The sequence below is a fragment of the Pteropus alecto genome, unplaced genomic scaffold, assembly GCF_000325575.1.
Source record: "Pteropus alecto unplaced genomic scaffold, ASM32557v1 scaffold22, whole genome shotgun sequence".
Classification (NCBI taxonomy): domain Eukaryota; kingdom Metazoa; phylum Chordata; class Mammalia; order Chiroptera; family Pteropodidae; genus Pteropus; species Pteropus alecto.
Window position 1 is genome coordinate 11,809,605 of NW_006434839.1, and position 22,949 is coordinate 11,832,553.

At 34.2% G+C, this 22,949-nt stretch overlaps 1 protein-coding gene and 1 pseudogene across 1 annotated transcript in view; one reads left to right on the plus strand and one right to left on the minus strand.

The window, feature by feature from the left end:
* GRM8 (glutamate metabotropic receptor 8) overlaps nucleotides 1-22,949 on the plus strand; it is a 676,955-nt gene that overhangs the window by 563,296 nt on the left and 90,710 nt on the right. The gene's annotated exons all lie outside the window — the stretch shown is intronic.
* Nucleotides 20,658-20,776, minus strand: LOC112478718 (annotated as a pseudogene).

The window sequence follows — 22,949 nt, forward strand, 5'->3', positions numbered from 1 at the left end:
CCTGCTGAAATAGGACAGCTCAGATAAGCCTTGGAGGCCATGGATCAGTGACTGCAGGATTGGGCTCTAGGGTGTTTTCTGGGTTCAGAGACTGCACAAACTGTGCTTCTGAAGAAGACTGCCTCGCTGACCTAGAAAGGGAATTGCAGAGTCGACAGAGGCCAAGAGTGTAAGTTTAATCTATAATTAGGCTTTTATAATAAGGGAAGAAGTATCTACTCTGCGTTCAGATTGGAGGGAATTTATACCCTGGGCCTGTGTGGTCAGATTCTTCACTTGAGTTTTTTTTAGAATAGAAAATAAAAATATTAAAACCACGGGAGGAGAAAAAAAAGACAAGGAACAGTGTGGGCTGATTTGAAGAGACGGGATTGGGCTTGTTCAGGGTGGCATGGCCATAGAGTGTGGGCTGATTTTAGAAAAATTTCTGTAGAGATATTTTAAAAAGGAAGATATCTGGGGATAGTTGCAAGTATCAGAGACATTAAAGAAAGGGAAAGATGACTTTTCATAAATTTTCCTCTGTGCTATTAATTGAGTCCTCCCTTGGTGTTTTTTAGTGACATCAATAAATATTGGAATCATTTTTCAAAATTTTAGTGGGAATTTAGTTTTTAAATATTAGAAAATACTGGGCCCAATTACATGACACATTGGCTTTGCAATGAGGAAACCAAGACTCAGAAAATAAAAATGGTTTACTCATGACTACCTAGCCATAGCACTTGACCAAGACTCAAGCTACTTGCATTATGTAGTGGCTGCCTCCATCATGTTTCTTATTATTAACCACTCTGAGAGAAGAGTGGATGGAGGCCTAGGGGGCGGGAGGCTAAAAACAGTGTGATGAGAGAAATATATTTGGGTACAAGATCTAAAACTCTACTTGGAAATTAAGTGACCAGAGTAAGAGAAGCATGCATAAAGAAAAGAAAATAAAACTCATAATAGTGCTTGAGGACATAGAACATTCTTTTTAGGGATTGGTGCCTCATAAATTGGTGTCAGAGTATTGTAGGCTTACAAAGTTCAATTATGGTAGTTCACTTAATATTTTCTTTCTTAACTCAGGATTGAAGACAAGACTCATGAGTCAAGTAGCAGATTTTATTTCACTCCCTAAAGGATCCATTGTCTACTCTTACAGTGTATGGTATAGTTCAAAGCTACCTGAGAGAAAAAGAACTAACAAAGAATTGTAAGTGGATAGCAAGTAAACCAGTTTTGAGACAGAGCTTGGAATTCAATAGGGTTGACAGAAGACTGTGAGTCATGTCATGCTATCCTTCTGTAACAGTCAGTACTCATCAGGGAACCTCTGCACAGATAGTGCCAATTTCCAGTCATTTGATAGCACTAGACAATAGCTGTGGTCTCTGGGCCAGCCTGCAGAATAGTCCAAAGGTGGGGGGCGGGGTGGGGAAGAGTCTGTTAAAAAAATAATAGTGCACTGCACTTTGTGTCTAATTAAATTAAAAAAAAGAAAAAGAAAAAAGAAAGAAAGAAAAAAGGAAAGAAAACAAACAAAAAAAAAATGGAACTATCGTTGTCCTGGAGGATTTCAGATCCTGAAGCACTTAAAGACTTAACTTTGTAGAAGGAAAGGAAAGTAAAAACAGACTTGGAAAACACACCTGAAGATTCAGACAGTTAAGATTTCAAAGGCCAGTCCTGAAGGTGTAGCTTTATCATTGACCATATGAGAGGTGGGGAAACCTTAGTTCCTAAGAAAAGACACGTTTACCTCCATCATCAGAATGTGTTTACGATGAATGTGCAGTTTTCCAAATTCCACACATCTTTTTCTTACATCCTCTAAATCTATGCTCAGATTTCCTTGCCTGCTTTTTAAGCCTTCATGCAGTCATGATAAACTCTCTGTGGTTATAAAAGAGCTATTATGTTCCAGCTGAAATCAGTAAATTTTCTTATCTCCAGCAATAATGAGGAGTTTAATATTGTGCTAGTAACAATAGAAATGTTTTTGAGGTAATGGTTTATTTATTATACCAATAGCTAACTGGTCAGTGTTAGCACATTGAATAGCATTGCTGACTGAACCCAGAAATAATATAGTCCCCAGATTAATTGGTGATGGTAGCATGCCTTTTAAAATGGTGTTTTAAGTCTTATATTTTAATTTATTTTGAAGTTTTTATTTTGGAAAATAGCTTGAAATGGAAAGCAGGAAAAATCTAATCCCATATCTCTAGACCCTTGGGCCCAGTGTAGAGAGGCAATCTCTTTTAGTTGTTTGTTCATAAGGTTTTTTGGTGTGAACTCCAGATATTATTTATATATCTTGAATTTTTCATTTATCAGGTTATTTACTGACATTGTGATAAAAAAGATAATGACTTAGTTCACTATTGCTATCGCTTACTCTCTCTTCTACTAGCATTTATTTTTTACGGTATTGTTTTGAGATTCTGATTTTTCTTCCATGGAAATTATGTGACCATGGAAAGTATATATTTAAGCCTGTATTTCTAGCTCCAACCTGTTGACATATACCTTATGACTTATATCTCAACTCTCTATTTTATAGGAAAAATATATTAAAACGTATACACTTTGTTATGCTCTTTCTTCCAATACATACAACCCATTTTTTTGGAGTCAGACTTTCATTTTTAGATCATCGTGTTTTTAACATTGACATTCTGTCCTGTAAGGACAATAGTGTGCTCCCTTTCTTTGCTCTTGGGTTGACTTTAAAAGTAGAAAATAAATAAACATTTACGTTATTGTGACTATGTGAACTTTTTTTAAGTTCTGGGCTAAGACTCTATTCCTGCTCCAAAAGATTTGATACCATAAACCTGAGCCAAGCGAAGGAGGATGTGTTGGCATCAAGGTCACATAGATTCTCTTTTCTAATATTCAGTCTATTGCTTAACATTCTAAAGCATTTTTACCTGCTTTACATTTAGACTTAAAAAAATTTGTCTTGATGTTTCCAATTGCCATTCTGTGTGCTTGTCCTTGCATAGGTTGTGAGTTTGTCATTGTTCCCTCTTTCCTGCTCTCTCTCCTTTTCTCTCTTCCTCTCTCTCTCTCTCTCTCTCTCTCCATTATCTTCATGGGTCTTCCTTCAAACCCCTTGGAGATTTTCCTTCTGTACCTCTCTGTTTTCCTACCCTCAGCTTTCCTGGTTGCTTCTAAATTTGTTGCACAAGTGCCCTCCCCTGAATTCCTTTCTGGGATGAAATATCATTGCATGAATTCCATGTTTTTTACTTCCTACGTTTTTGAAATACATCCTGAAATAGATTTCCATGCTAGGGTTCTAGGAAGAAAAACTATCTCAGTAAAGTTCTAAAAAATAACTTTATTCTGGCATACACTTAATGGATAGTTTGGCTTGATTTGGAAACATTGATGCAGTCTCTTCCATTTAGAAAGGAAAATATTCTCTGTTATTGGCTGTAAAGTGGTAGGACACTAAGCTGAATGGCAGGAAAGCAAAGTACAGGCACCCAAGTCGATCCCAGGTCTGCCAGTTTTTCAGATCTAAACAATATCAGTCTTAGAAATTATACTTTTTTGAATTCCAATCCTTAAAATTGCTTAGTTTTCAATCAAGACTCCCCAAACAACTTACCCCCATAAGATGAAATTTCTCTCTCAACAGTTACCTGCAATGTGAGTTTATTGCTTATTTACTTGAATTTCATGATCAGAACATTCTGACTTGCCTCATAACCCTTCCCTGGCTCCAGACTTCATCACATTTTCCCAGTCTCCTTGATTCCTAAAGTTAAATTGATATTCTATTGTTTTTCCCCCTAGCTGCTTTTCATCTCGTTTCTTCTTAATTGGTACCTTGCCACATGCCTATTCTCTACATTACATATTCATATTTTCTGGCCTTCAGTCATTTTATATTTGATTTTGGTTCACCTGCACTCCCCCACTGGGAGACAGTATAGAATAGAGTTGCATGAAAAATCTATCAGTGAGCATGGAGTAGGATATGAGTCCCAGTTATCTGTCAAGTAGGATATTTCTTAAATGATAAATTTAGGGACCAAAGTAGTAAGCCACTCCAGCTGCAATAGCCAACTTCTTTGTATGAATATAAAATACACTAGAAACTATAAACTCCAAATATCCCCTATGCTCCTAGGAAGTAACCTGCCCACTGCCAAGGAATAGAAGTCTCTAAAGATATTTTTTTGTAAGTGGTAACGATGATTAATTTAGTTGAGCACCATTCCTATTTATTGGAAGGTTGAAGAGCTCTTGAAAAATTCCTTCCTTTACCTAAATGCCACTGATGCTAAATTATAAAACTATTAAAAACTTCATGAGCATTTTCTGACTATCTTCCCAACACTCCCATCTAAAAGAGTTACATGACAACGCATCCTCTGGCTACTCCATCCTAGGAAAATCAGAGATGAGGAAGAAAAAAAACACAATCCAGAATTCATTTTGGAAAGTATGGGTCCAGTTAATTCACATATCCATTCATAAATATCCTAACAAAATCTTGCCTTAATGTCAGTAGCATAAGTTATGACTAGTTCCAAATATCATTTCTGTGATGTCTTTTTCTTAATCTAACAATCTACATTATTAATAAGCAACTACTCTCTTCACAAGTAAGACTACATTTCTTGAAGTTACTTTCAAAACCAGGGCGAAGTGGGTAAAGGAGTTCAAATATATAGTAGCTGAAGGAAACTAGACTTTGGGTGGTAATCACACAATAGAATATATAGATGTCCAATTATAATATATACCTGAAAATTATATAATTGTATTAACCAATGTTACCCCAATAAACTTAATAAAAAAAAAAACCACATTAACAGTGATGATCTAGAATGGGGACTGGGCTCATTAATTTACTGTTCATTATTCCAGAACTCCTCTGCAGCAAAAGTCTAGATGTGCAAGAAAGAATAAAACCATTAGAGACTATGTAATTCTACAAATATAAAGGAACTTGTCACCAACTGAGATTTTTAATAAATATCAGAAATACAGAATGTGAAGGCTCATAGGTTGATGGAACATTCATAACCAAAAACATACTGCTAGGGGACTTCAAAAGAAACCAGTTTGCCCAAAGGGAACCCTATGAAGACATAACACCCAGAAACAGAAAGTAATTTGAATTCAGATGATATTAAAATGCTGTGCTGAAAATAGTCTATTTGCAGAATCACTGATGGTCCATATTATAGGACTAGGTGGCTAGGACATTCATTCGATTCAGTTGGCATTTACGTGTAGGCAAGAAACCAGAGGTCTCTTCTAAGTGAACAAAATCTGGGGACACTAAGACTTCTAGTGTGTGTACTGGCCTTTCCCAAGAGTAAAAATATCCCCTTCACCTGCCAATAGATATGTCCAACCCTCCTCTCACCTGTACAGAGATTGTGGTCTGACTTCCCCTTTATACCAGAGATTCAGGAGAAAAAAGTCAATCATCTCTGTAGCAGCAGAGGAAACTCATTCTAATTATTCAGAAATTTCTTAAACCAAGTATCGCAAACAGTAGCAAAGAGAAAGAGAGAACTGCAGATAAACTAAAAACTTTCTGATCTTGCAGAAAACTGAGGTATTTCACAGAATAAAAAAGATGTCTACAAATTATAAATAATATATTCATAGAGATTCAAGAGGAAAATATACCCATAAATACAAAATAAGATTATTAAAAATTAAAAAGATTAAAAAATAAAATTGAAGACATGTAAAATGTGTAAAGCAAAAAAACAAATATAAGAGAAAATGTAAGGGACATAGAGAATTATTTCACAGAATACGATATTTTATTAATATAATTCCAAAAAGAAAAATCAGAGAAGAGTGAGGGGTGGTATAATATCTCACAAATAATACAAAGAAATGTTCTACTGCTTAGAACATAAGTTTTCACATTGGAAGGGCCCACTGAGTCTCCTGTACAAGAAATGACAGATGACATCAAATCATGCCTAGTTTCTTAGAAAGGAATTTCTTATTAGCAGTATTAGATATTAGAAACAACCATTATAATCCTTTAAAAGTTCTGATGGAAAATAATTTTCTATCAATGTTTCCAAATCAAGCCAAACTATCCATTAAGTGTATGCCAGAATAAAGTTATTTTTTAGAACTTTACTGAGATAGTTTTTCTTCCTAGAACCCTAGCATGGAAATCTATTTCAGGATTTCCTACGTATTTCAAAATCTATTTCCTACGTATTTCAAAAATGTAGGAAGTAAAAAACATGGAATTCATGCAATGATATTTCATCCCAGAAAGGAATTCAGGGGAGGGCACTTGTGCAACAAATTTAGAAGCAACCAGGAAAGCTGAGGGTAGGAAAACAGAGAGGTACAGAAGGAAAATCTCCAAGGGGTTTGAAGGAAGACCCATGAAGATAATGGAGAGAGAGAGAGAGAGGAAGAGAGAAAAGGAGAGAGAGCAGGAAAGAGGGAACAATGACAAACTCACAACCTATGCAAGGACAAGCACACAGAATGGCAATTGGAAACATCAAGACAAATTTTTTTAAGTCTAAATGTAAAGCAGGTAAAAATGCTTTAGAATGTTAAGCAATAGACTGAATATTAGAAAAGAGAATCTATGTGACCTTGATGCCAACACATCCTCCTTCGCTTGGCTCAGGTTTATGGTATCAAATCTTTTGGAGCAGGAATAGAGTCTTAGCCCAGAACTTAAAAAAAGTTCACATAGTCACAATAACGTAAATGTTTATTTATTTTCTACTTTTAAAGTCAACCCAAGAGCAAAGAAAGGGAGCACACTATTGTCCTTACAGGACAGAATGTCAATGTTAAAAACACGATGATCTAAAAATGAAAGTCTGACTCCAAAAAAATGGGTTGTATGTATTGGAAGAAAGAGCATAACAAAGTGTATACGTTTTAATATATTTTTCCTATAAAATAGAGAGTTGCCTGGGAGAAACTACCTGGACCTGTTTCATCATCACAGCAATACTGACAGATGCTGGCTAAGGAGAGCTTCCTCTTTGAGAGTTCTCCACCTGGTTTCATTCAGATTTTAGTGACGACATGTTAACACTGCCTGGGAAATATTGGTCTGTCAGTATTTGACTGGCAGTTCTGATCTGAATACAGAGTGTTCCCTTCTTTGTGCAGTAGAATAAAATTAATAATAAAATTCAGTCTCAGCATTTTTGTTTCTTGTTTAAGAAGTTCAGTATATCTTGGGGGAGCAAAAATTTTGTTACATGGAGCCTTTCACAATTGCTAAATACCCAAGTTGGACAGTACCTCTTTGCCAACAATAGTTAACTTGGCACTTTTGCCAGCTTTATTGTAGGAAGCAAATTAGGAAAACATTGGCTTGTGGCTGCATTATGTAAAACACAAAACAAAACTAGATTAAGAAACTATTCAGTCTTTAAATGGCTCACTATTTTGAGAAAAGAAACAACATTTTCCTTATTAGATACTTGTTAACCTTTTATGTGTTCATTTCGAGCAGTTACATTTTGGGGCATAAATTTAAAAATAATATTTTTAAGAAGTATAATAGAATTGGTTTTGAAGAATTATGAATATGGGGCTGAAGTATTGCTATTTAGCCATCAATTTGCAGAGATAGACTTCTCTGGTTTATTTTCGGGAATTACATGTCTTGATTTGCTCTTATTTCTTCTTGATTTCCCTTTTAATGTTATCAACCTCAATAACGATTTTATATTCTTAGCATGTTGTATTTGCTAATGATTTTATATTCTTAGCATGTTTATATTCTAGCTAGATCCAAATGCCTTTGTCATGATTTGCAACTGATTAAGGAGCTACTACCAGTATCATAATACTGAAGCCACCAGATAGGATCTAGCATCACTTTTTAAAAAATCTTATTATAATGTTATAAAAATCTTATGGAAAAATAGTTCCATTTAGTTTTTAACCTGACTGACATTTTAAACTTTCTCATAGACATTATTAACTGAAATGAAGGAAAGCATTGTGCATTTTTATAATATTTTTCAACAGACAACAGATTAATAATATACATATAAATTTAAGTGTAATTATTTACCCAAAAGTCAGTCATTTATTTAAATCTTGTAAAATCTGCAATTCTATGAAGTTAAAATAATAGTCCACAGAGGAACAAGAGACACAGAGAAAGCCATGCAGTTTTTGAGGAGAAATATAGACCAGAACCATATGTTTTATATGCTAATTAGATAACTCTAAACTATTTAGTTCTTAAATTTGACATCAGCTCTGACTCACTTATGTTAATAGAAAAGAATTTTAAAATTAAGAAAATGAATCATTTAGAAATAATTTAGTTTTTGAAATGTATCTTTTTTCTGTTACCATCAATGTAAATGTGAGTATATTTGATGTCATGAAAACTCGCAGAACTTTTAACAGTAATGAATTCATGTTGGAAAGGTCTGAGTCAAGAGGAGATCAGAGTTTGGAAGCTTCCTTCCTTTTTTGCCTTCTCGCTCATCTCTGTTCTCTTCTTTATTCCAATTTTAAGACTCTCAAACTGATATAAAACAGCAGCCAAATATCTTCTTTTGTTGCCATTATGACTGGTTTATGGAATAATTTCCACTTATTGGGGATATAAATAGAACACTTTTACTTCTTTTTTCCCTGTCCTTTAAAACAATTGAGTGCAGATTCCGTGGCTTTATGATTATTTTTGGCTATCAAAATGAATTCAGCATTATTAAGACATGGCAATCTCATATCTTATTCAAAGCTCTAGCTCTTATGTCCACAGTGTAAGTGAGAGGTGTTATTTTGGCTAACTGAAGTATGAGTGAGGGGTTGTGAGCAGGGATGGTACAAGGATGAGGGAGTTGTTTCCAGGGTTGGTGTTCTTTTTTTGGACATCTATTTTCCTCTCTCTATAGATGATTGGTGACACGGAGGGATAATAGATGAGATTAAGTTCATCTTATCTACCTGGAAGGCTTGAATAGTGGGGACATATCTTGGACCTCTGGTTCCATCTGGTTCTGTCCGCAGGTGACCATGGCTGACAGATAGTTTCCAAATAAGTAGTCTGTGTGATTTCCTTGAGTTAAATTCAGCTTCAACTCCACATCTTTGAAGAGGAACACTTTGAAAAACAGCAGCCATAAAATCCCTTGACACTTGCTATTGATCAAAATCTCCAATTAGAACTCTTTGACTAGAAGAGACATCTCATTGATTGACTCTGAGGCTGCTGGAAAAGGCTGTAGAACTTGCCCATTATCAAACTTCAATATTTTTTCACATAAAGGTGGAGCCTCTTGAACTACTAAATCCTCTTCCCCATATCCTGGAAGCCACCCACTACCTCTAAACATACTATAACTATCACCTTAAGCTTTTCCTCTGGACTAGAGGAGACACACTGTTATCATCATTTTTCATCCCATTGGTTCAGCAAGTCTTCAGACTTTAGAACACTCTAGTAATTTCTCTCTTGACATACAGCCTTATATATGTTAGGACATAGATCAAGAGATTCTAAAAAACTATCTCACCATACCTCTCTTTAGTTGTAGCCCCAACTGTATCTGTAGGTTCTGTTGCTAGCAAACATCTACCCAGAACATCTTTTCATGCAGATACTAGTAATCTCTAAAAGTGGTTTGGCTGTGGAACCCTCGTTCTGAGGAAGGGAGCCAGTGGTCTCTACCGTGAATATTGTACTTTTCTCAAGACCGGTGAGCCCCAGATGGATACCTTGAGATGGATGCCCCTCCTCAACAATTATCTCCTTATAGAGATGAGAGACAAGGAGTGGGAGATCTATCCTTGAAGTGGGGTGCTTCAGGAGCATCTTGTTTGGCCTTGACTCCTTTAGAAAGTAAATCAAAGGTAGTTTAGGGGAAGCTTTTTTTAGACTTTTCAGCTTGGTGCCACTTGGATTTCTGGGGTAAAGAAAAAGTCCCACTCATCATTCTGTTTTACTATGACTTCTTAGTATTTGCAGTGGTGGCATGAGAGATAATAAATATTGCTTGCTAAATATACTTCTTTTATCTTCATGGGGCAAGTAGAAGTTCTGTTATTATAAATAGGGGACTTAAGAAGAATGGTTCAAAATATCAAGACTTTAAAAATACCATTGATATTATAATTAACTGAGGGTGAAGTATAATAACTGTGTCTGCTGCAAAGCCAAATGCCTTACTAAATGCCATATAACAGGGGAAGTACACATAAGTGCCAAGAGGGCTATGGGATTTCCACATTCAGACAAATGGGTTTTAAGTTTAAAAACATCATATCCACATATTGAGCAATGGAAAATATAGAAAGATTTTGAATAATATTTGTTAGCCATTTAACCATACATTCCTTTAGTAATTCTTTTATTCATTTTTTGACATTGAGAGCTCATTTAAAGCTTTTGCTTATTTTTAAGATAAGTTATACCTAAATTTCATTTCCTAATTTAGATTCTTAAATTACGTGCTACATTGAAACTTCTTATTTAGATTACATTAACTGAGCATTTCTTCAACAGTGAATATTTACATTGCATTTCTTTGGACAAAACTCAATACAGTAAATATCCCTCATTCCAAGATGCCCTGGTCAATTAAAACTCAAAGACTGATTAGAAGGCTAACCAGTCATTACCAGTCATGCAAGGTAGGTAGTTTGGAATGAATTGGGAGTGCATACATTTCTTTTACCACAAGAAAATGACAGGATTTTGTCCATGCCTTAGACACAAATAGAATCTTTTTCTCATTTCTTTTTACCAAGACGTTTACCCCAAACACTCCTATATAAAGCAAGACACTTTATCTCTCTTAACCATAGTTCAGTCCTTTTAATGACCCATCTGGCTTGGCAGTTTATGATTTTATCACCTCTGACTTTTTTTATATATGTACTCTCCAGGTCATATTGCCAAATTTCAGGGCTCTGGAAAATACCTTTTTTTTTTTTTAAGGCTGAATCAATTGGATATATCATTATAAAGTGTAAAAGAAAATGTCTTATACGTCACAAATCCATTTTAAAGGACAATGAAAGAAAACCCCATGGGTCCATGAAGGAGATGCTATAGACCATGCTTGTTGATTAGAACACTACATTATCATCTCAGTAATAATATGGATAGCATCTGAATTGGTTTTTGTTTTACTGCTTTGTAATTTTTTTTCCTAAAAAGCTACAAAATGGAAGGTGCCAATAATAGTAATTACGGCGGACCAGATGAAATGGAATATATATTCCAATATATGGACAGCTAGTGGGATCAATACCTCATGTAGAGAGTCTGTCACAGGAAGGAACAGTTGACTAATAAAGTTTTAGATAAAGCTGATTTCTAGTATTGAACCTCCATTTTCTTACAATAAACACATTTGGGAGAGAACTTGAGAAAGTCACGTAATGTCACAGGCCACTGTAATAATTAAACATAAGATGGTCATTCATTGATGTATTTGTTAAAATTCCTACTTAGGCAACTTGGTCAATATACGTTTTATCCATATTCATTGAATAACAGTAATATCTTCACCCTATTCCTAAATCCCATCAACCCCAGAATTGTTTAATCCTGTCTTCAAAATGGGATGCTAACATTTCAAAATGATATTTATAGAATTATTGCAGTACTTCGTTATAGCATATTTGGCATCCATGAAGAAAACTGTTATAGAGGGTAATCTGTTTTCTATGTAAGACTTAACTACTCATCATGCCATGTTCTTATTCAAATAAGGACATATTTTGACCAGTACATCTTAATCTGTGGTTTGTTTTGTAACACTGCAGACTTTGGTATTTATTGACTCATTAATAAGTCAACGGAAGGCTGACTTAAAGCACTTCCCCCTGCTCTTCGAAGTCTTGAGATGTATTATATATTTTTTCTTTATTCCTTTCTACCATACTATTAAATAGATGGACATTATTTTGGGGTTATTTAAACCAGATGGAATATTAGCAATTCATTATAATTAGAAGTCTTCCTACTAACTTGACTTCTAGTTAAAAAATCAATGACTTATATAATCACTAATGTAGACTAAAAATTATGTGGATTTGAAACTTCACTGCCCAACATTTTTATGTTCTTTCATCTGAAAGAGAAGTTCAGTCATGCCTTTAAAAGATGAAGCAAAGACAGCACAGGATGTAAGTATTGCTGCTGATATATAAGTACAGATTAGCCTTCTCCTCTGACAATTCAGCTTTCTGTCTTTGGGTTAGATTTCAAGTGGCAATTCATTCGCCGCTCTAGCTTTCTCAGATTATAAAATGATCGTGTCTGTTGACACAATTACAGATACTGCTATTCAAGACTGGAGAGTGATTGAAGAGAATTTCAAAGAATAAATATAATATATCTAGTTGCAAATGGAGGCAGATGTCACTTTCAGAAGCATTAAACTCACTAGTCTTACACTGAGCCTAAACAGCAGAAAAAAATAAGATTGGAGTTTTCGGTTCCAATTTAAAATAATGGATTACGTTCATACCATGTGGGGCCCTGAAATTTATCCTCAGATATTCTTGTACAGTTGAGAGAGCTCACCAAATCAATTGGGCATTTTCTTTTTAGTTTTGATTCTAAACACATTTCCCCTAGTCTTGTCTCATTATAAGTTGTTAAGCCATTTAAATGACATTTTAGAAGGAACTTAAATGGCATTGAGGCACAATGAGATGATATGATCCATTCAAGAATTATCCAGAAAGACAGTAATGGAGTTGGGGTTTCAATCTTGCTAAAGTTGAAACTCTTCAACTGATGTTGAAATGACTTGTAGCTGACACTTCCTTCACAATCAGTCCTGGACTGACTTTGCCTTTCCAGCTTTCTGCAGCCCATTTCCTTGTGCACATCATTCACACCACTTACACAACATGATTTGCTCTGGCAATGCATCTAAGGGTGCTTTGCATCAGTACCAGTCCCCCTTAGCTAAGGCGGCAGCAGGGCATCTGACCCTGGCTTTGTCGCAGGTAAGCGCTGAATTTTCTCTGTCCTTGCCGTCCTTGTAGTACTGCATCCTGAATATTACACACTGATACAAGTGCCTTGGCTCTGTCTTAAAATTTCAAAGTTTTCTTCCTAAAAATATCCTAATGAGGTAGAAATTACCAGAGAGGCACTGCTGAGGTCTGCTGTGCTTGCCAGTCTGTCGGGACACAGTGCTCCAGTGGATGTCACAGATCTCTCATCCCTGTAGGGAGCAGCCACACTGATGATAGCTCATTCATCAGGGCAAGAACAGGGCTCTATTTTCTCTTTTTCTTTGTATTTCTTCTTTATGCTGTCTTCTAACCCTTCTCTTCAAAACAATGCTTATTGTTATATCCATTATTTTATGTAACTTTACGGATTCTAAATAAAATTAAAGACACCAGTGAAGAAGCCTTGCCATTTATAACTGATTAGAGAAAGAAACAAAGGACAATACTATGAAACCAACACGCTTTAGAGGCAAAATCCTTTTTTGGAACAAAAAACGTTACATTTCGAGTCTTTTCTTTGTATCTTTGTTTTTCAATAGTCTCAACCGTGATTGATGTTTGCAAGACTGGAAGTTCCTTCCAAAAGTGAGGAAAGGTTTCAACTAAAATTTATAAAAGCACATACTTTTCTTTTTTTAAAAGACGACTGCTTCTCCAGTGTAACTCCAGTGACATTGTCATCCCTGAGTCCCATTTTGAAGCTTTACAATAGGTGTCAATCTGAACAAAAACCACAAAACAATGTTTGTTTTTAACCATTTGCCTCACTTTGAGAACTGAAATTATTCAGACATGCATCTGCTCTCATGATTAATTTTATTTCATGGATGCCTCTCATTTAAGTAACTTTAGACAAAGGGGAATATTTCTCCAACTATATGTATCTAACCCCCAAATAATTTATTATTTGGAGAAGTAGGGGTAAGAAAACACTCCACCTTTTTTACTTGACATTTCAGAGATGAGAGTATGTTCAATTTTCAACTGTATATGTTTGGTGCTTTATAGTCAGAGCCATTGTACTTTATTTTAGTATCTGAGATATGACTTTTCCTTGGCACGTCCTTTTATAGCAAATCAAATTGCTTTTCATGGGCATTACCAACTTTTAAGCACAGAGGACTCAAATGTAATGTTCAAAGTGGAATTCATTCGAGGAGCATTTATATTCTATCCTTATTTTATTCTAGGAGAATTAAAGTATCTAGGAATTTGTAGCTATGCAAATAAACAAACACCCAACATGAAAACAAAACAAAGCTATAAAAGCTGAACAACAGTAGCACAATGCTAGTAGGGTGGTTTTCATTTAGTGATATGAAATGTCAAATGTCAGAAACCCTCAGAATAAATGATTTGCCTTCAACATAATGTAATAATCAATCATAATTATAATAATTAGAAAAACAATTATACTTATAAACTAATAAATTAATAATTTGAACAATTGACAAGAATATAGAAAGTAACAAACACAGTCAATACTGGTGTTTTTGATAAGTGTTCATTTCAAATAATTAATGAATATAGTCCTACAGAATGGTTTATGTGTGACAAGGCAGAGATTCTGGTTCATAGCTGCTTCCAGCATTGTGAAAACTGGTAGTTGTGAAGTAACATAAATCTAGCCAGACCCTGTTGGATTTTGCCTAGCTCTTAACTTGGGCTATGAAGATAGTCTCTTGGCCTGAGCAATTCATCTGAAGCTTCTTTCATTATTTGTATACTTTGCCTATTCACATCTTGCTGTTGAAACCCCATTTGCAACTTAGCACAGTGTCATGGGATTAGGCTATAAATTATACCTTACTCCGCTCTATTCACATGGACCAGATTAAGCTTCCGATGAATCTATTGAGAAAATAAATTACATCTGTTTCGTTCTATTGGTGTTTCTGTTCTAAATAATTTTATTTATTGCTCTTTGTATTTGTTTCATTTGTGTTTTCTTGAGTTTTGAGATCGTAATTTATTCTAACTGCTCTCACCCCCTTTGTTTTGAGTTATAGGCAACACATTCTTCAATTCCATGATATTCTTCTGTAAATAAAAGTCATCTATGTCCACAAACTGGAATCTCAAATTCCAATTTACTATTTTCTTCTTGCACTTATTCTATTATTCCTCAAACAGAAAATAGAAAATTCTTTGAAAATGTGAAACATTAACCATGTGATATTCTTAAAGTATTTAAAGTTATGTAATATAGTGCCTTAAAAAATAAGATATATAACAATAAAGAGGAAAATGAAACAAACCCGAAAAGAAACAAAAGACTACTTTTAAAGACATAAAAGAATTTTAATTTTATTTATTTCTTGCTTATGTTATATCAATATACTTTGCTTTTTTCTTGTTCTTTTCTTCCACGCCACTCTTTTTGTCTGATTTATTCTTTAGTGGTTTCTCCAGAACTTAACTTTCCATGTTTTTGTTTTTATCTACAAAATTTTCAATATTCTTATGTCTGCAGTCATATATTTACAGATTAGGGAATGCAACTCACTATTCCTTCAAACTGAAATCAAAAAACTTAAACATTTTTAGAAAGCTCTATTTATCTCAACTCACTCTAAAGCTTATTTATTTGAGAAAAGACTTGATATATAGTATTCTTCTAAAAATATAAAACATTGATAAATTATTATATATGTGCATGTGGAAGATAGGCTTTGACATTAGAAAAAAATCAATAGCAAAAGCATACTAAGAGATTTAGAAGTAAAGAAGTAATGCCTTTGTCACATCATCTGTAGTCTGATGAGTAATGAGACTACATTACCCTGCCCTGGCAATGAAAAATACATTCAGCTTTTATCTTGAGTTTGAGTGTACTCTTACAGTTTGATTGATAAGCTATCACTGATATGTTTCCAGCTATATTCATAGTTACATGTGTGCGATTTTCACAGACATTATCACCCACCAAACCTCTGGAGACAGTAAAACAAGCTTGCGTGCTGGAAAGCAACTGAGTCATATTTCATATTGTAATCGATATGAGTGGGTTAATCTCCAATTACTTAATCTGAGTCTTAGTTCATATTATTAGGCTGGATTGGATGTATTAGAGAGTTCATATCATGTTTTGGGAGATAGAGACACATTTGAATCTGTGTGAAAACAAAGTGTTGCATTGAGATTTATTCATTCATATGATAAATTCACTTTTCAGAATCGCTTTTGGTCAAACAAAATATTGTGTCAGGGAACACAAGGCAGCAAAGCTGACATTTTAATATTATGTATCCATTTTTGAGATAACAAACAGGATATTTTTAGAGCTACATCACCAACTTAACAGGTGTGCACAATCTCTGAATAACAAAAGTCAGTTGGCATTACTAATTAGAAGTACTGTGCTTATTTAATTAATATCACCAAAAAGAAAACAGCACATATACTATATCAATCATAATAATGAGACTATAGCAATGATATACTAGAGCTATATATCTTCTGGAATAAATTTTATACAGAGAATAAAACATTTGAAGTTTTTTCAAATAATTTATCTATTGTTCATTTTAGTTATTTTAGACTAGGAAATAGAAAATAGTATATTTAACCTTAATCCTAACAGTTGATTTTCTGAATGAGTTTCCTTACAATGGTGGTGCCTGGCTTAGGGCTGGGCAGGGGTGGCCAAACCCTCCCCATCCTCCTGGATTTCTGGGAGTGGGAGTAAAAACCAAAAAATTTAAGGCTGAGACCACTGTATGTCCTGGATGCAACAACCTGGAAAATCGTATTAATCATAGAAACAAAAATCCCCCTAAACTCAAAAAAGAAATCAAATGAACAAAAATAAGACGCCCACCTCATAGCTCTCAGGATGATGTGATTGCTATAACTGGAGTCTTTGTTCAACCCTGGACTCAGTCATCACTTGAGGTCACGAAGATGACCTCTTGCTTGGTCCCATAATCTTTTCTTGGTGCAGGTCCAAGTGATGTCACAGGTAGGATGGCAAGGAGACACTTCGCATGCTGAAATACTCAGTGAGGAGGAGGGGGATGAAGTCTGCTTTTTGTTCCATGCAGAAAATAGGAGAGATGTCAAATATATTTTGGAGAGAAGAATAACAGCAGCCACAATGACAGGCAGAGCAAGTAGATTCCTGAAGAGGAGTGGGCATTGGTGTTGGCAGCTGATAATGATGCTTCCTATGCTTGGTAGACTTGCCCTGTTCCAGCACTGGAGTATGGATTCATCCATTCAGTAGTCAAAAAATCATTTGAAGTAAGGTATTACTGACCTATTTTTACAGATGGGGAAAATGAAGCTCAGAGAAATACGTTTAATATGTTATAAAACAGATTTAAAACCTGATCTGATTCCAAAACCTAATGTTAATTTAAAGGTGGAAATTTTCAGAATGCCCAAGCAAAATATGGCTTTTAAGCTATGTAGGATGATTTTGTTATTGAAAACTAGAAAATTATAGTGACGTAGAAAATAGGTACATTTTCATATTTAAATGTAAACCAAACCAACAACATATATAACTATTTTAAATGCATGCAATCAGCGAAAATGGTTCGAACAACACCTGACATATAGTAAGTACTCAGAAATGTTGTCATTATACATTTTCTGTTTCATTTCAAAGGGAGGTTAAATGGATAGTGAAGCCTAGAAAGCATGTATAATGAAGATAAAATACACAGACCTGGATTTTGGAGTATTGATGTGCAAATCAAATTTGCTTTATTAAATTTATACTTTTATTTCCTAGTGCCTATAAAAATTGAGATTTAGATTAGATAATTTTAAGATTGTACGTTAAAGACATTTTTAGAGCAGTTTTAGGTTCACAGCATAATGAGGGGTAGATATAGATATTTCCACGTATCCCTCCACCCACACATGCATAGCCTCTACCATTATCAAGACACCCATCAGAGTGGAACACTCGGTATAATTGATGAATCTACATTGACACGTCATAATCACTGAAAGATCATAGTTTACCTTAAAGTTCACTCTTGGTGTTACGCATTCTATAAGTTTTGACAGATGTATGACATTCTTTCACTTATTATTTGCATTTAAGTTACCTCCATGTCTTTTCATGATTTCATAGCTCATTACTTTTTCATGCTGAATAATATTCCATTGTCTGGATTTGCTACAGTTTATTTAGCCATTATCTAGTGAAGGACATCTTGATTGCTCCCAAATTATGAAAAAGCTGCTATAAACATTCATGTGCTAGTTTCTGTGTGGACATATTTTCATCTCCTTTGGGTACATAACAAGGAGTGCAGTTGCTGGATAGTATGGTAAGAATATGTTTAGTTTTGCAAAAACAGCCACCCAACTGTCCTTAAACATGGTTGTATCATTTTGCAGTCCCACCAGTATTGAATGAAAGTTCCTGTGGCTCCACATCCTCTCAGGCATCTGCTGTTATTAGTATTCTAGTTTCTGGCCATTCTAGTAGATGTATAGAGGCATCTCATTGTTGTTTTAATTTGCATTTCCCTAATGACATGTGATGTGGAGCATATCTTTATATACTTATTTGCCCTGTGTGTATCTTCTTTGGTGAGGTGTCCATAAGGTCTCTGGCCCATTTTTTAATTGCTTACTTATTGTTGAGTTTTAAGTTCTTTGTATATTTTTGATAATAATCCTTTATTAGATGTATCATTTGCAAATATTTTCTCTCAGTCTGTGGCTTGTCTTCTCATTCTATTGATATTGTCTTTCACAAAGCAGATTTTTAAAATTTTTATTAAGTCCAGATTATTCATTCTAAGAGTTTTATAGTTTTGCATTTTATAATTAGGTCTATGGCCTATTTGAGTGAAGATGATCTAATTTTTTATGAAGTGTATAAGTTCTGTCTAGAGTCTTTTTTTTTTTTATGTGGATGTCTAATTGTTCCAACCTTATTTTTAAAAAATAACTTTGCTCCAATGTGTTGCCTTTGCCTCTTTGACTATATTTATCTGAGACTATATTTATCTGAGTCTATTGCTGAGCTCTTATTCTGTTCCATTCATCTATTTATCTGTTCTTTCACCAGTATCACCTTGTCTTGATCACCGTAAGTCTTAAAGGCAGATAGTGTCAGTTCTCCAACTCTGTTCTTCTCCTTTAATATTGTGTTGGCTACTTTGGATCTTTCAGTTAAAGTTTTGTTGAGGATTTTTATATCTACGTTCATCACAGATATTTGTCTATAGTTTTCTTCTAATGTCTTGTCTGGTTTTGGCATGAGAGTGATTATGGGCTCATATAATGAATTAGGGAGTATTCTCTCTGCTTCTATGCTCTGAAATAGATTCTTCCTGAAATGTTTGGAAGAATTTATAATAAACACCTGTGGTCCTGGTGCTTTCTGTTTTGGATGGTTATCGATTATTGATTTAATTTCTTTAATAGATATAGGCCTATTTAGATTGTTTATGTTTTCTAGTGTGAGTATTGTCATGTGGTGTCTTTCAGGGAGTTAATTAATTTCATCTAGGTAATCAAATTGGTGACCACAGAGTTGTTTATAGTATCCTATTATTATCTTCTTAATGTTTATGAGATCTGTAGTGATGTCCCTCTTTTATATCTAATATTAGTGATTTGTGTTCCATCTCTCTTTTTTTTGTCCTTAGCCTGGCTAGAATCTTATAGATTTTATTGATTTTTTAAAAGAACCAGCTTTTGGTTTTTTTGAATTTCTTTATTGATTTCCTGTTTTCAATTTTACTGATTTCCACTCTAATTCTTATTATTACTTCTGATTACTTTGAATTTAATTTGATACTTTGAATTTGAATTTAATTTTGACTTGATTTTTTGTTATTTTAATTAAGTTTATTGGGATAACATTAATAACGTTATATAAGTTGCAGATGTGCAACTTTATAATACGACATCTGTATAATCCATTGTGTGTTTACCACCCAAAGTGTAGTCTCCTTTCATAACCATATATTTGACTCCCTTTACCCTCTGACCTCCTTCCACTCCCTTTGCCTCTGGTAACCACCATTCTGTTGTCCTTGTCTGTGAGTTTGCTCATTTGTTGCCTTTTGTTTTACATCCCATATAATTATTTTTTTCTAATTTCCTAAGGTGGAAATTCAGATCATTATTTTAGATCTTCTTTTTCAACATATTGTACATTTCCCTATAAGCACTGCTTTGATTACATGCCACAAATTTTGATAACTTTTGTTTTCATTCATTTATTTAACAATATTATTTCATTTTTCTTGAGGTTTCTTCTTTGACTCATATGTTGTTTAGAAGTTTGTCGCTTAATATGCACATACTTTAGGCTTTGTCAGTTATCTCTGTTATTGATTTCTAGTTTAATTCGATGGTGATCTAAGAGCAGACATTGAATAGTTTCTATTCTCTTAAATTTGTTAAGGTGTCTTTTATGGCCCAGAATGTGGTCTATCTTGGAGAATGTTTCATGCGAACTTGAGAAAATTGTGTATTTTCTGAATGTTGGATAAAGTAGTCTATAGATCTTCATTCTATCCAGTTGATTGGTGATATTGAGTTCCACTATGTCCTTATGAATTTTCTGCCTGCTGGATCTGTCCATTTCTTTCTTTTTTTCTTTCTTTCTTTTTTCTTTTCTTTTCTTTTCTTTTTTTTTTAGACGAGGCAACCCTTGGCTGACCTCACAGATTTCAAGGACTTTATCAGCTTACAATCCCTTATTTTTTATTTTTTTACACCTACAGCGCCTGGTCTTCCTAGGTGGTCTCCCATCCAAGTACTAACCAGGCCCGGCCTTGCTTAGCTTCCGAGATCAGACGGGATCAGACTTGTTCAGAGTGGCATGGCCATAGACAAGGATCTGTCTATTTCTGATAGCGGAGTGTTGAGGTCTCCCACTATGATAGTGGCTTCATCTATTTCTTCTTGCAGTTCTATCAGTTTTTGCCTCCCATAGTTTTACACTCTGTTGTTAGTCTCATACACATTAAGAATTGTTATGTCTTCTTGGAGAAGTGGCTGCTTTATTGTATAATTACCTTCTTTATTTATAATTTTCTTTTCTATGAAGTCTGCTCTGTCTGAACTTAATAAAGTTACTCCTGCTTTCTTTGATTTGTGTTAACAAGACATATTTTTCTTCTTCCTTTTACTTTTCATCCCTATGAGTCTTTATATTTAAAGTAGGTTTCTTGAAGACAACATATAGTTAGGTCTTGTTTTTTAATCCACTCTGTCAAACTCTGTCATTTAATTGGCGCATTTATACCATTGATGTTCAAAGCGATATTTGATATTGTTGGATTAACATCATCTACCATATTTGTTATTGATTTCTATTTGTTGCCCTGTACTCTGTTTTTATGTTTGTCTTCTACTCTTTTCCTGCCTTTTGTGGTTATACTTGAGCATTTTATTTGATTCCACTTTTTCTCTTTTCTTAGCATATCATTGTCCTTCTATTTTTACTTTTTTAAAATGGTTTCCCTAGAGTTTCCAAGGCACTACAACTAATCCAAGTCTACTTTCTAATAACACTATATCACTTCAAATGTAGTATGAGAACCTTATAATAGCAAAACAATCCTAACTCCTCCCTTCTGTCCCTTGTGTTGTTGCTGTCATTTATTATTTATTTCACTTACGTATAAGCATATATAAGTATATATATGATCAAATACATTGCTATTATTTTAAACAAATATTATCTGTTAGGCCAATTAAGAATAAGAAAAAAGTTTTTATTTTATCCTCACCCATTTCTTCTTTGATTCACTTCTTTTGTTTATGTCATTTTTTCTTCTCTCTAAATAACTTCTTTTAACTGGCAACACATTCCCTTAATTTTTGTTTATTTGTGAAAGTCTTTTTACTCCTTTGCTTTTGAATGATAATTTCTCAAGTTATGGTATTCTAATAGTATTTTAAGTTGGTGTTTTTTTTTCTCCTCTCAACAATTTAAATATTTCACGCCACTCTCTTTTTTGCCTGGTTTCTGAGAAGTCAGATGTAATTCTTATTTTCTTTCTTCTACATGTAAGATATTTTCCCACATCTGACTTCTTTCAGGATTTTTATTTTATCTTCAAGTTTCTGTAGTTTGAAAATTATATACCTAGGTAGGATATTTTTTGTTTGCTTGCTTGTTTTGCCTTTGTCTAGCTTGGTGTTCTCAGTCATTATTTTTTTCAAATATTTTTTCTGTTTTTTTTTTTTTTTTCTCTCCACCTTCCGGGCCTCCCATTATACATACATTACACCTTTTGTAGTTTTCTCACAGTCCTTGGATATTCTGTTCTGTTTCTTTCAGTCTTTGTTCTCTTTGCTTTTCAGTTTTGAATGTTTCAGTTAAGGTATCCTTAAGCTCAGTAATTCTTTCCTCGGTCATGTTCAGCCTTCTAAGCTAATCAAAAATAATCTTTATTTCTGTTATAATTTTTATCTCTGGCATTTTTTTAGTTCCTTGTTAGAATTTCCATCTCTCTGCTTACATTGCCCATTTGTTCTCGCATGCCATCTACTTTACCTATTAGAGTCCCTAGCGTATTAATCATACTTGTTTTAAATTCCCAGTCTGATAATTTTAACATCTCTGCCATGTGTGGTTCTTATGTTTGTGCTGTCTCTTCACGTAGTGCTTTTTACCTTTTGCTATGCTTGGTAATCTTTTCTTGATAGCTTGACAAGATGTGTTAGGTTAAAGGAGCTGCTGTAATTAGACTTTTAATATTGTAGTAGTAAAATATTATGTAGTAGTAAAGTATGGGGCTGGGGAGAAGCATTTTATAGTTCAATGTTATGTTTAGTCTTTTGATAAGCTTATACCTCTGGACTGTGAACTTCACAAGTATTTCTCAGTATTTATTTATTTATTTATTTATTTATTTATTTATTTATTTTTTAAATTTGCCTGTTCTCCGGGAAGCTTAAATGATGGGGAAATTATTAGAGACTATTTCAACAGTTTGACCCTTCCCTGTCCCCGTCCCAGGAACCAGATTGCTAGACTTGGCCAAGAATAAATGGAC